The sequence below is a fragment of the Ambystoma mexicanum genome, chromosome 2p, assembly GCF_040938575.1.
Source record: "Ambystoma mexicanum isolate Mex_15411 chromosome 2p, UKY_AmexF1_1, whole genome shotgun sequence".
Lineage (NCBI taxonomy): Eukaryota > Metazoa > Chordata > Amphibia > Caudata > Ambystomatidae > Ambystoma > Ambystoma mexicanum.
This window is the reverse complement of record NC_090923.1, coordinates 658,939,353-658,953,337: the sequence shown is the minus strand read 5'-3', so window position 1 is coordinate 658,953,337 and position 13,985 is coordinate 658,939,353. Positions and strand designations below refer to the sequence as shown.

The 13,985-nt window shown below is 45.6% G+C and overlaps 1 protein-coding gene across 1 annotated transcript in view; it reads right to left on the bottom strand.

Moving 5' to 3' along the window:
- The window catches only part of NFKBIB (NFKB inhibitor beta), a 106,884-nt gene that overhangs the window by 38,415 nt on the left and 54,484 nt on the right, over positions 1-13,985 (bottom strand). The gene's annotated exons all lie outside the window — the stretch shown is intronic.

The following is a 13,985-nucleotide window of genomic DNA, read 5'->3' as shown; positions in this document are numbered from 1 at the left end:
TAAGAAAGGTGACACATCGCAAACAGAACAGAGGCAGTCCTAGAGTAAGGTGCCTTTAAATAAACAATGTTGGACTGAATGACATACCGGATTGTGAAAGGGTACAATTAGAAACAAACCACGTTTGGATAATACTAGTAAACCGAGGACTTTGTATGAATGGAATGCTCCACGTTTTAGGATTTGTAAATAGTGTACAAGAAGCTCGCTTTTGGTATCAAACACCAAGATGACCTGGAAAGACTTCACTATCTGGTAGCCAGGGCAGCCTGTGCAATATGAAATATTAACATCCGAGGCGGAGGGCGCAGCCAATCAGGTTACGCAGATCGCAGGCTGAAACCTGTATCCTCTGCCGCAGGGCGCCATCTTTCCTCCCACCCTCCATAACTTTGTTTTTTAAATCCCAACTCCCCCTCTGCACTAACCCAACTGTTGCAGCGCCGGCGCCTGCCGCAGCTTCCCCTTTCCGGCAGACATGGTCATAGAAGAGGGGCTCCGTAAGGAGCCCCGCCATCTATAACCATGGCGGCAATCTTGGCAAACACGCTCTGGAAAATCTCTTCGAATAAAACACAGAATTGTGGCAGCGGATGCTCACATGCAATTTATTTCAATGTGCCGACCTCCGAATAGGGGCAGAGTACAAATTGAAGATAGTTCATGACCATTACAAGATAGCTGCCTCCATGTTTTGCATTTACTGTTGAAACAAAAAAAAAGCGGCCACAATTGCACATGTTAAATGGCATGCTGACACATTATCGAGGCAATTGGTGCAGCAGGATACAGGAGACTTTTGCAGTCTATCAGGTAAGCACATTTTTTAATTTAGGAAAGTGTTCTCTCACAATGAATAGATTTTTTTTTTTAATTCCACTTTTCATACCATCTATTTTTTTTTAGATGAATGCAAGTCATTTTAAGACCGACCACAACCCCCATTTACACAAAAAAGAATCACCCAGTGGTGAGTCCCCTACCATTAATACATTCTTTAAAAAGAAATTAAAAAAGGAAGAATCGCCTGTTGTGAATAAAGATTTTTGTAGAAATAAAAGTGAGCACCAAATGATAGTATGACACATCTCCCTAGGTGCAAGAAATAATCAATATGATGCAGAATTCAACGAGGCTGCACCAAAAGACATCTAATGGCGAGTGCCGACCAAATGAACTAAGGCAGCCTTCAGTAATGCTGCTAGACTATTCTGGTTTTGGCATCGTTAAGGGCGAAAACATCTTTCTCTATGTTTGTCTTTAGGGACACGACAGGGGCTGGAAGGCATGCATTTTTTGACCCTATGAAAGTCTGCAAGTGCCTATAAGTATTGGTTCCTGCTGAAAGTGGAAGACAGGTAATACAATACTACAAACCGGTCGACCATCTCAACAAGGGATGCCAGTCAATCTAAACACCCATTTTTAAAACCAATTTTTTTAAATGAGCAGATATGCAGGTAGAAATAAATTCACTTTACCTTGTTATGTTATTTATAAAGCGCCAAAGCCCTAGGGCGTCCAGGTGCTGATACAGGAAACATCATTTCGCGATTGTTTTACATGAAAAACCTTGTCTTAAGTGATTTCCTGAAGGCAAGATGGTTCTCCTCCTTCCAGAATGATTCTGGAAACTCGTTCCAAGCCCGGGCCTGGGCCACCAAGACCGGAAAGGAGCGGCCATTTCCCCGGTCCACTAAGGAGACAGGCCCTGGCAGAACGGAGGTCCCTGGAAGGTTGGTAGATTATAACCCTCTTTGAGGTACTTGGGGGCATCCCCAAAAATGCATTTATGCCCCAAGGTCAATAACTTGAAAAAGGACCCTGGCTGACACCGGAAGCCAGTGCAACTCTCCGGGCAGTGGAAACTGGTTCTCTCTGCGCAATTTGATGGACTATGCGCACAGCTGCATTCTGAATTTTCTGCAATTTTTTGGATCACAGCCTTGCTGGCCCCTCCCAAGAGGGAGTTGCAGTAGTCCAAGCGTGGTAGTACGATAACCGGGCAAAGCTATCTTTAGTAATCATGGGGCCAATCAGTCTTAATACTCTTAAGGTAGTAGTTCGTATTTTTCCACAATTAAGTCCACCATGGGCGTCTGCGTTTAGGTTGGCCTGCATGTATGTGCCAAGGGACTTCACGTTGGCAGCAACTACAATCCGACTGCCAACAATCAAAAAACTGGCAAACGCCTGGTCGAGGGATTCTCTGGCTTGTCTGGACCCGTAGATCATCAACTCTGCATTTCCGGCATTCAGACATACCCAATTTTGTAGACATCCAGTTTTTTATGACCAAATAGAGGTTATTTATCTCCTCCTGGTCCTCTGCGTGATCTCCACTGATCTCCATGGATAACTGGAAGTTATCTGCATAGTTTGGCAAGAAAAAGCTCAATCTCTAACTCCACACATAGGGGTTGGTTATATAGGTTGAAGAGCAAAGGGGACAGACATGCCCCCTGAGGGACTCCGTAGGCAATGAGGTCTGCCTCAGACACGGAGTCTACCCAGTACACCCTCGACCTGCGACCCTACAGGAACGATCTCGTCCATTTAGCCACCTGAGCCGAGAAACCCCCTGTGACCACCAGTCTCTCCAACAGGATCGTGTGGTCCAGTAGATAGAAGGCTGCTGATAGGTTAAGCAAAATCAGCAGCCCCAATCTACTTTTGTCCAACATAGTCCACATCTGTGTCTGCAGATTAATCAAACACACTTTCCGTGCCGTTGGAGCATCGAAAAACCCAGACTGCTTCTTATGTAAAGTGCCTGCAGCCTCCATGTACAGTTGGAGCTGCATAGTAGCCACTTTATTAACCAACTTTAGAAAGAACAGAGTATTGGATATAGGTCACAAATTTGCTGCGCCATTAATGTCCAGCCCCTGTTTCTTCAGAGAAAAACTGCCATAGTGCAGCAACCATCATAATGGCTTTCATTTGTGTCCGATTAATTTAGGCTTATACACATTTTTAGGGTCAGTTTTCCGTCACTATCCCCTACCCCAAGATAAGCAGCAAACCACATACTAGGGAGAGTTACAGCAGAAGGGGTAGTCGGCGAATGTTGGAGGGCAAGAACAGCGAAATTGGCTCGATGTATTGTAAAAATAGATTTGGACACAGACAGAACTTTTAGTTGGACATCATGATGCAGACTTTCCTTCGTTTTTGGTAAGGTAGTGAATTTACCTTGGAATAGGACAAGTTAGACCCCCCTCCCACCCCCTACTTTTCATTTAATACAAGTTTATAGCCAAAACTATACCTCTTTTGTTTGTCTACTTTATGATGCCTTCACGTCTGGAATAGAAATAAGAACTTGGGGAGGAGCATCATCTTAATTCAGTTCAACCTTGCCACTCAACATAAATTGCTTCCTACCCTACCACTCCAGATTCTGTCTAAATAGCCCAGAGGTGCAGCTAGTTCACGTCTAACAACTCATTCAGATTCCCTCTGCACTCTAAATACTTTAAGCCCTCTTCTGTGATTACAAATGGTCATAGGTCAAAGTATCGATTCAAAGGATTGAATGGTCAAAGGATCGATTCAAAAGGACTCAAAACAAAAAGGATCGAAAACTTTTTTTGTACATTTTTTTTACCTATACGAAAACCGAAAAAAAAATATATATAATTAAAAAAAAAAACATTCAATCCTTTCTTTTTCGGCCCTATTGCATCAACCCTATTGCATTCGATCCTTTTGTTGTCGACCCTTTGACCGGACACCATTACAAATAGTAGGGCCAGAAGATAATCCAAATCGTTGACCCGTACCAACCCTCACAGGTAAACTACAGACTTAGTGAGATCTTAAATCTTGAGAATCTACCATATTCCTGCAATCCCTTAAAGATGTGCAGAATAGGTCCTCTGCCTGGTCACATAAAACAAGGCATCTGCCAACAAGGGCATTTTGTAGGTCTTTCCCGGGATAGTGATGCCATGAACATTGTGGTCTACCAGCACACTAGAGGCCCACGGTTCCATCACTAGTGCATATAACAAGGGGGACAGCAGGCAATCATTTCTAGTACCTGTAAGCTGGGGGAAGGATCGCAACTCCATAATGTTGACATGCACTTTGGCAGAGGATACAGAATATAGCACCCCAAGCAAGCCAACCCATTAATACTGCTCTCATGAAAGACCAGCTAACACAATCAAATGCCTTCTCTGCATCTAAGGAGAGCATCAGAGCTATCCCCTTTTAGCCATCGGGGAGGCAAAAAGGTCCAGCGTTTTTATGGGATTATCGCCCCTTACCTATTCTGCACAAAGGCAGCCTGATCCGAATGGACCGGTTTTGGGAGGACCACCATCAAACTCAACGGCAGGACTTTTGTTAAAATGTTGGCATCTATATTCAGGAGGAATATAGACCGAGCAGTGGGTCAGATCTCCCCCCACCTCCCTCTTTCTGGCTCACTGTGATCCAGGTGCAGAGGAAGGAAGCAGGAGACCCAACCAGATTTTCTTTATTTTTTTTTTTTTTTTTTAAAACGCAGACGTGTAACCAATCTCCCCCCCCCCCCCCCCCCGGGCCTTCCCAACCTTCATTTGCAGAAGGGCTCTCTGCACCTCACCTAAGGTGATCTCAGCCTTCAAATCTCCGTATTCTCAGATGACATCCCACAAGTATCTCTCACTCCAATGCAGTTTCTTTACTACTTCACAGGGCCTCATAGAATTCCACGAATCTCCGGAGAATCCGCTCAGGTTCTCGTATGACATTTCCCACCCTGTCCCTCATCTGCGCCACTCGTCTCTTGTTCCTAGCAGCCCGCAGCATGTAGCCTGTGAGCCAGAGTAGTCCCCACTAGGTGCGGAGGGCGTTCTCAATGCCAATTAAAGTCATTTATGTAGTTGTTCGTGAACCAGTACTGTCCAGAGAGAGGAAATACTAGTCTAAGATGGCCACTGTGCGCATGGTGCTACAGCCCTGTTCCCCCAGGGTGTTGCCATCACAACACTGACGTCTTGTATGCAGACATGGGGCACCCGATCACTGATCCGGTTTAATGCCCATGTGACTGTGACTGTGACTGTGTGACTGTGTGACTGTGAGACCGTGACCACCACCACCACCCCCACCCCCCCCCCCCCCCAAATTAACGGCGCTCCTTGTTTATACAGGTTGTCGGTCTTGCAGAAGCCTGATCGTGTAGACACAAAGAAGAGTTTCCCGACCAACGCTGCTGTTCGGCAAGATGGGTCTCATTCCATATAATTGCACTCTGGTATATTAGGATACGACACAGTGTATTTAGGATACGACACAGATTTGTTTGTTTGTTTTTAGGTACAAAGGGAACAGAGTGAATTGAATAAGGATTAGAGGTTAGTGAGCTGTATGGTATTGGGACCTTACTAATTTACTGTAAACCAATTTTAAAGACAAAACAGTGAATTTAAAGTCTATTATTTTTGTCTGATAGGACAGGGATTCTGTAATCTAGCAATACAACATTGAAGCTGATAAGGAATTGGCCTGTGAAGGAGGATACGCTGATAATCCAAAACGTGTCAGGCATTGAAAGTTGTGTTAAATGATATAAACTACATTGTCCAGTCCATGAGGGGTGGACATATTTACATGAGCCACAGCACGTATGAACAAAAACATTCAAAATTGTGTATGATTTTGGGAACATATTTTGTGAAGTTTGTGTAATAGAAACAGAGGTATGACAAAGGTTATACATTTGGAGTTTTTGCTTTTAAAGCGACTGAATGAATTCTTGAATGTTAATATTGTTAATGTTATCACGGAAACCGGTGTCTGTGAATTTGTTGACAGCCCAGTGACAGGGATGCTATTTTCTCCCCTGCACCCTCTGACTATATTTATATAATTGAGTGGTTACCTTCAAATATTGGAGTGCACCTGTATACTATATTGCGTAATATTGTTAAAGTGAAATGCTGTTAGGATACTTTGTATCCTCATAACCTTCTTTTGTAACTTTGTTGTTACAAAGGCAACGTGTCCATGATGGGCTTGTGGCAGGATTCTTTTTACCGTTTTTACTTTTTACTCGTGCACTTTTGCATTTTACTACTTACTGCTATGAAGAGAACCATATACTCCAGAACAGTCAGATTTTTGCATGTCCTTTGGCATTCTCCCTGCCCTCCTGGGTCCAGAATTGCCATTTATCAAAAGTCCTTCCCTGTGGCGGTCTGTGTGAGGCCGGATGCAGGGCCTGGGATGTTCTGGTCCCAGTCCACATCCGTATCAGAGTAACTGTTGCTGGGTAGAATGTTCTTCCAGTGGCTGTCAAGTATTGAATAGCCACTACCAATTTGAATGGCACAGATCCTTACCATTGGTTGACCTGGTGGCGATTTCATTCCAAATCCTGGATAAAAAGACAAATCCTGCAGCCATTTAACAGATCATTGGAGCAAAGACCCCTATGAAAACAATACAGCTCACGGAGGACGAATGTTGCAGCTGACCAGAATTGTCTGCCACCAAGTCAGGCACATCCCTGCTCATCTGTCCCAAACAAGAATGCTGCTTCATCCCAATTCTGTCCTGATCTAGGTCGGTGCTTCAACCCCTGGACTGATGGAACAATGGTCTCAACTTCTGGGGATCTGTGCCGCTGGAACATTGGAAAGTGACCCTGGACACCCTGGTGAACTCGTCAAGGCTACCTCGCTGCAATTGTTGCCGTTCAGAGTGCATCCTTGGAACTTACAGGATCTTCAACTTGTGCTACAAGACACCTGCTCCTGCATTTCCAGCCTTCTAGTCCCAGTGGAAGCCTTGCAGGGCCTGCACTCCTTTGTTCACCAAATGGTGACTCCCATTGAATCTAGATTTCTTAACTCCCTGGAGATGTCCTGCTCTGCCAAAGTTATGTTAAGGGTGACCAACTTACAAGTCTCTGGAACCATAATACAGGTACCATGACCAAATGAAACAAAGTCCTTTGCATTAAAATAACCTATGTACCTGCAACCCGTGGGCCTCACTCGACCAAACCAAACACAGAAGTAAGAGGGGCCCCATATGATTCTGGAACTTACGGTCCCTGGGGTAGAGACATGCACGACTCTCCCCACAAGCCATCCCCCTACCCCCTCCCGATAACCTCCCTCCAAACAATATATTGTGTGGAACTTTTGACTTTATGACACTAAATCCCATCCTGGCTGGCCGACCTCCTTCCTCACCGCCTGTCCCTTCCTGGCACTTTCTCTTCACCCACCTCTATCGCCACCTGGGACGTTTCCCAGGGACTGATCCTTTCGCCGTGGTTCTTGAACATCCATCTCGCTCATCTTATCTCCACTTTTTCACCACACTGCCAGTGTTATGCAGACAACACCCAACTCTTCTTCAGACTACCCTCTGCATCTTTTTTGACCACCTCGGTCATTCCTGATGGCCTGTCTGCTATCCACTCTTGGTGTACCTCCAATGACCTCTGTCTTAATGCCAGCAAGACTGAGATTCTACCCACTGGGACTAATTTTCCTTCTTTTCTCCCCTCACTCTGGCCACACTCAAAGGGCTCTCCCCTCCCTACCTCCTGCCTCCGAGACCAGAAACACAGGAGTTCTCTTCGACCCTCTCTCACTTTCATTCCTCACATCTTGGACCTTGCCAAGAAGGCCCATTTCAAACTCCACCTCCTCAGGGGCATCCAACCTTCCTTCCCTTTCCCCCAGAAGCTCAATGTCTCCAGGGCTCTGGTACTCTCCAGGCTGGACTACTGCAACAGCCTCTTCCTCAAGCTACCTTCCTTCTCTGTCTGCCCCCCTCCAGCTAATCTAGAACAGGGCTGCAAGACATCATTGGCCTTAAGCCCAGGGACCGCATCCCCAGCCCTAAAATCTCTACCCTGGCTCCCGGTGGATGCAAGGATCAAATTTAAATCCCTCTGCATCATCCATAGGGCTGTCTGGGGTCGGTGACCACACAATCTGCCACTTGCTCTCTCCAAATACTCCCCTTCCAGATCCCTCCCATCCTCTGGCTCAAACTCTCTACTTGTCAAGCGCTTCTCTAAGCAGAGAGCGGGCAGCCGTTCACTTTCCTCCTCTGGAACAGCCCCCCCCCTTCTCTCCGTCTTGAGCCGGATCACCACAAGTGCCGCAAACACATCAACCCTTTCCACTTCTCCTTCCCCCTCTCCCCCTCTCCCGTGCTAAACCTCACAGTAGCTGTGATTGGTGCAATGGGCCCTTCTGGGTCCTGGCCTTCTGCCCGATCGCCCACAGAATACGCCCTCTCAAACTGCACTTGCCTTCGGGCACCAATTGGCCTGTATTTATTGTGTGGGCTGGTGAGCAGCCAGCCAGCGCTACCTGACTTTTCCTGTTTGCTTTCGTAACCGACTCTAGCACTTACCTGTTGCCTTGCAGCAGTCTCCCTGGAACTTCACCCCGCTCTGTGTATCCACTAGCACTTATCCCTTTCCCTTCACTCCCTCTGCACTTGCACAATCCCAATGCTCACAAGGCCTAGTAGGACCGCTTTTTTGTATTTTGCATACTCCATCGTCTTGCCGTATTCCCTTCCCTTTGCCCTGTGGGCACTTTGAAACACCATTTTTTTCTTGCTGTGCAAGTGCCTTACAAATGCCCATTAAAATAAAAATAAATCCTATCTCAGGTGTGGACTTACTAAGAGTTAGGGATCCAATTCTAGATTTGCTCATAATTGGGTTATATTACTTTACTGCATTTGTACTGCGCACAATGGACCCTGATGCATGATGGTGCATACAGACAGACCACCACAAAAGGTATAACATAAAACAAAAAAAATAAGAAAGGCTAAATTAGGCCAGAAACTAAAATAGCAGCAGCACAATCGTGAAGACAATAACCATGATAAACTAAATCTGTAAAAATGTTAGTAACATTGGAGGCCATTTGGCAGTTCGATAGAAAGGTAATCAATCAGAACAGGGACCCTAGAGTATCAGTTTGCAGTTCGAGCAGCCCCTAGGGAGGTATTTGCATGATCTAAGATAGGAGGGTAAATTACTAGAGCAGCAACCCCTATGCTTTTATACTTTTTATTACTTACCTTACTGGTTTTGACAACTGTTTATCTCCCTCTTAAATCACTTTACTGCAGTTATTGAAAGTCTTGCTTATGCTCTGTATTGCTCAACTGTGTTTAAGGTAAAATGTAAGAGTTCTATTTGATACTAGTTGTGTGATAATACGTAACTGAAGGTTTCATTGCTTAGTGTGCATTTTAAAGGACTAATAAATATTCTTCTACTTCTCGGTCTACTGGAATGCCCTGTGCCTCTCATTGTAGCCCTAGACCACTCTTCACACCCCTCCTGGGACCAAGCCTTACCTCTCCTCTAGCCATCATGACTGAGTTTGGCTAGACTTCCGCTTCTTTCCTGTTCACCATAATAGGTTGGTCATCCAAAACCCACTGCCAGAGTGGATTTTGGAAGTACATCTGAATAGTAATTTAGTAAGAGTGAAATGCAGCCTGATATGACATTTGATGGAGCAATTGTCAGTGGGGATGATATCATTATGGCATTTATAATGAGCCTGTACCCAGGTTTTTCTAGGCGCGACAAGACACGGACGGGGAAAACATAAGGAAGACAAAATAACAATTTTACGAGGCCCTGTGTCATTCAGATCGGGCAAGTGCAGGGAAGTGGAAGGGGATAAGTGCAGAGGGGGCGTGGGGGGGCGGGGCGAGCTGGAGAAGTGCAGGTAACTCAAAAGTGCAGCCAGCGTAGTGCAGAGAGAAGGGACTGTATTGATATTTTATTTGTATAGCGCCTATCAACACGTGTTTCAAAGCGCTTCAAGGCAAGGGAGGGAGCAAGGGAAAATACAATGACATTCTTACAAGGCCTTGAGACATTAAGAATGTGAAATTAACTATCATACTAGGCCTGGTGACATTTCAGATAGTGCAAGAGCTTTGACAATAAGGAAGGGGGGGGGGGGGGGGGGGAGGTAGAAGACGAGACAGACAACGACTGTCATACTAGGCCCGACAGCATTTCGGGTAGGGCAGGGGAATGACAAAAGGTGAGGTAAAGTGGGGTGGGGGGAATACAGACCACAAGTGCTAGGAGAGCCGAGAGGCTAGCCAGGTGACCAGTGCGTGGTGAAGTTGGGACATCAGCAGGGGAGAGTAAGACAAAGCTGAAGAGAAGAGGAAGGCCTTGAGTGCTTCCGGAACCAGGTGGTTCTGCTCAAGTTTGAGAGAGGCGGGGTGGCTGTTCCAGGGTTAGGCCCCAGCTGAAGATGGAGATCTGCCCCCAACTCACTGCTTGGAAAAGCAACGGACCCTCAGAGTTGGAAGTGAATGAGCAGAGAGCTTGAGAGGGGCGATGTTTAGGAAGAGAGAGATAGTGTTGGAGGTAGTGCGAGCCCAGGCTCCAGAAAGCCTTGTGGACGATGCAGAGGGTCTTAAACTTCTGTTCTGGATAAGCTGTAGATTAGGAGTAGAGGCAGGAAGATTTAGAAAGAGGATGTTGGAGTAGTCCATCCTAGAGAGGACCAGAGCTCTGGAGATAGTGAGCTTCTGGGGGGAAGTGAGGAAAGGAAGAATACTTCTGAGGAGGTGCAGCTGATAGTTTGACTTCTTCGAGACGTCAGATGTGAGGAGAGAAGGAGATGGGCATCAGACTGGGGTGGAAGCCTGCATACACCCCTTTTAGCCGGTCCTAGAATGATTTAGAATGGTTTCTGGTTGAGTAACAAATGGAAGTGTCCAGGTTAGGATGCCAGGACATTCTGCTCATGCAATTTGCAGATGGGGGCCATGCTTCGCCCTTGCATGGAAATAGCAATCTAGTAGTCCTGCATTCACAAGAAGAGACTCACTAACAACAACAATTTTTTAAGGCCATTGTGATGGACCAACCAAATATCCCCAGGAGTGTTTGCGAAAATTATTGATGGTTAGCGATAGTATCTCAGCAGGATTCGAAATCAAGTTTCAAACTTCCATAACAAAAAGGCAAACTAACTTTTTGCCAATTATGTATGATCCATTCTGTTTAAATGTGTACTAAACGGGTCCTAATTTTTCTTTATTAAGATTCTCAAATACTCAAAAGTTGAGACAAAAGTAGCTCCCGTAAGCTGTTGGTTTCAAGCTAACCACCAGGCGAAGGAGTAGGAGGGGCGGTAGTGAAAAGGAGTGGGACTAAATTAAACCAATCTGCCTGTGGGATTGTGAAGTTCCATCAAAGGTTGCTGGAGAAAGCCAGGACAGAAGAGCTCCCTTGGACATGCACTAGAAGTTTTATCAACAGAGTTCTATCCTGTGTCTATACCATCTGCCGCCATGACTGCAGCGGACAATTCCTTCCTTAGAAGTTGCTTTTCATTGTCCAGTGCAAACTCCAACAGGGCTCCTGCATCTAGAGACTGGGTGGTGGCACCGTCACTGATCGTATCTTTGGTTTACCAAGTGCATATTGGTTCAGGCTATTGGGCAACCTGAAGTAAATCAAGCCACATTGAAAGGTATTTGTGGCCTGAATGCCTGTACGAAGATCCCATGGATAGCTTGGGTGAAAGAAACTTTGTAAGCATTGGGCCCATTGACAGGCCCTGAAGACCCTCACGCATGGAAACAAGGCACAATCACCATACACGAACCGATACGCCAGACAAGAGGTTCAATTCCCAAAATCTAGGGTTTTTTGCAAAGCAAATAGTCTGTCGGCCGAGTGGGTCTCACGTCTCGCAATGTGCGTCACACAGACCTCGTGAGACACAAGAGAGCAAGCATTCTACAACAGTGACATATATGTTATGTTAATGTTAAGGGTCATATATACAAAAAGACCATCATACCATAAGCTTATGACACATCAAAACCTGCCATAATGTATCTTCCTGAGCAAGGGTTCGGTGATTGACAATGACACCTTCTAAGACATTTATTTAGCAACAGTTGCAATTTGAGAAGGCACAGACACTATTCTTTGTTACAGAGAACATAATGCTCTTTTTCAGTGAGCAAACTTGTGCTCGTAGGAGGGACACATTCCAAGACATGCCATCTTCTAGTTTCTATTCGTGAGCTAGAGGTCAGCTTGATCTAAAGGGGCCCAGCAAGGGGGGGCCGTGAAAGAGTATAATTCATGCCTCCAACGGTCTATTCCTACAGTTTCAGCGAGACCAGCTGGCACCTGGGTTGGTGATTAAATGCCTCTCTGCTCGCCTTCAAGGACTCGTGAGGGAGGAAACCAATGTATTTTTGTCTGGGCTTGTCTCTCATATGTAACTTGTGGCCTCACTGCAGGAGCAGAACGAAATTAAATTCATTTTTGCAAAGCGTTTGAACATAAAAACAAGAGGAAGCAAAATGGCGGATTCTGTTGGTACAAAATGGACGCTCTATGGTTATGCAGACGATTCTGTACTGGCGATGCTGGGCATATGATGCAGTTGGTTTTCGGCCAACATAATATACCGTCTATGCTATGGTAGGGTATTTTCTAGACTAAACACCATGTGAATCTTCAATACCTCGGGTAAACAAAAGTAGGTACCGGAAGTGTCCCAAAGTGTCTTTTGACTGTTTGAATGTTCTATTGGCTTGCTGCGGTCTGAACTATGTGGGAAAGTATTTGCTGCAGTCGGTGAGAGGAAGCACTGTGTGCTGCAAACTACACCACTTCGTTTGTGCATTGGGAACTGGACTCAAATGTAAATATTGACAGTCTCTAAAATAGCGTTACTCTTTGACACCTGATGTGTTACTCTTTGATAGAGTCACTGCCTCGCCCTTTACGTGACTAAAGCGTTCCTTTCCATTTTTTTTCTTTTCACTTTCTCTAATAGTCACACTCACGCACCGCAGTCCCGCCCCCTGCGCTGGTCATTGGACACGCTTTTCCATTTAACATCTGGGCATGCGCACCGGAAGTGTCTGAAAGTATCTTGACTGTTTGACGGTGCGGCGAGTGGATGGTGTACTGGGTTTTCCCCACGGGGTGCCCTCATCTGGAATCCGTTAAGAAACTGTGATATTTGTCTCTTGGAGGTGGGCTTCTTGGGGTGAGTGACTTTAAGAGTTGTGCATATTGGGTCCATGAGAAGTTGTGTCAACGAGAATCGAGGTGGTGAGAGGGCTCTGGTGGCTCAGACACTGCCTTAACTTCAGCGTTGCACTGTCTGGAGATGGTTGGGAGTCTACGTAGCGGGAAGAGTATTTCAGCAGTAAAACCGAACTCTGCACTGCATGGAACTGTGCCGATTGAAACGCATGACTCTAGTACAGAGTTTATCGCCCCGATATTACAAGAGTCCATGAATAATGAGCGAGTGATTGATGCACATACAGTCCCTTACAGTTTGCAATCGCTAGCTATCGAACCAAATGACAGTGTGGGTAAACAACTGTGCACTCCAGCATACACATTGAAAATAGGATCGAGATTTGTTAATAGTGAACCACAGCCATCATCTTTTGATAAGGAGAGATTATCTGATGGGGAAGCGATGAAACAAATTAAGGCGCCGTCTACAGAGTCTTTTAATGGGATCTCTGATGCATCTATCTTGGCTCCTACATTGGCAAATGAATGGGAAAAGCGATACTGCATCTCCTTGGGCTCAAGAACGCCAGCAGGGCTTCTGCCCTCCGAGGTGGAAAGTATATGCCTGCACAATTTCCAAGACTAGATGTTCTGTGTGCCCTCAATAGGGTGTGGCTCCAATCATTTGGCAAGAGCAACGCAACCCTCCACAAGCTCCCCTACATACAATCAGACAGGGATAGCTGTAGAGGAGGGGTTTGCAGAACATAGCCACGTCAATGGGTCATCTGATGGCAATGACAGTGATCTACCAATGAAAGACTTAATAGGGGCTTGGAACGGATGAATTATAACAGTAGGCACTCTATATGTAAGGGAGAACAGTGCGACATTTCTGGTCATATCTTCTATTCTGAATCTATTAAATAAAGGTCATGATTGAACTCAAAGGATATGCTTGCAGAAATGT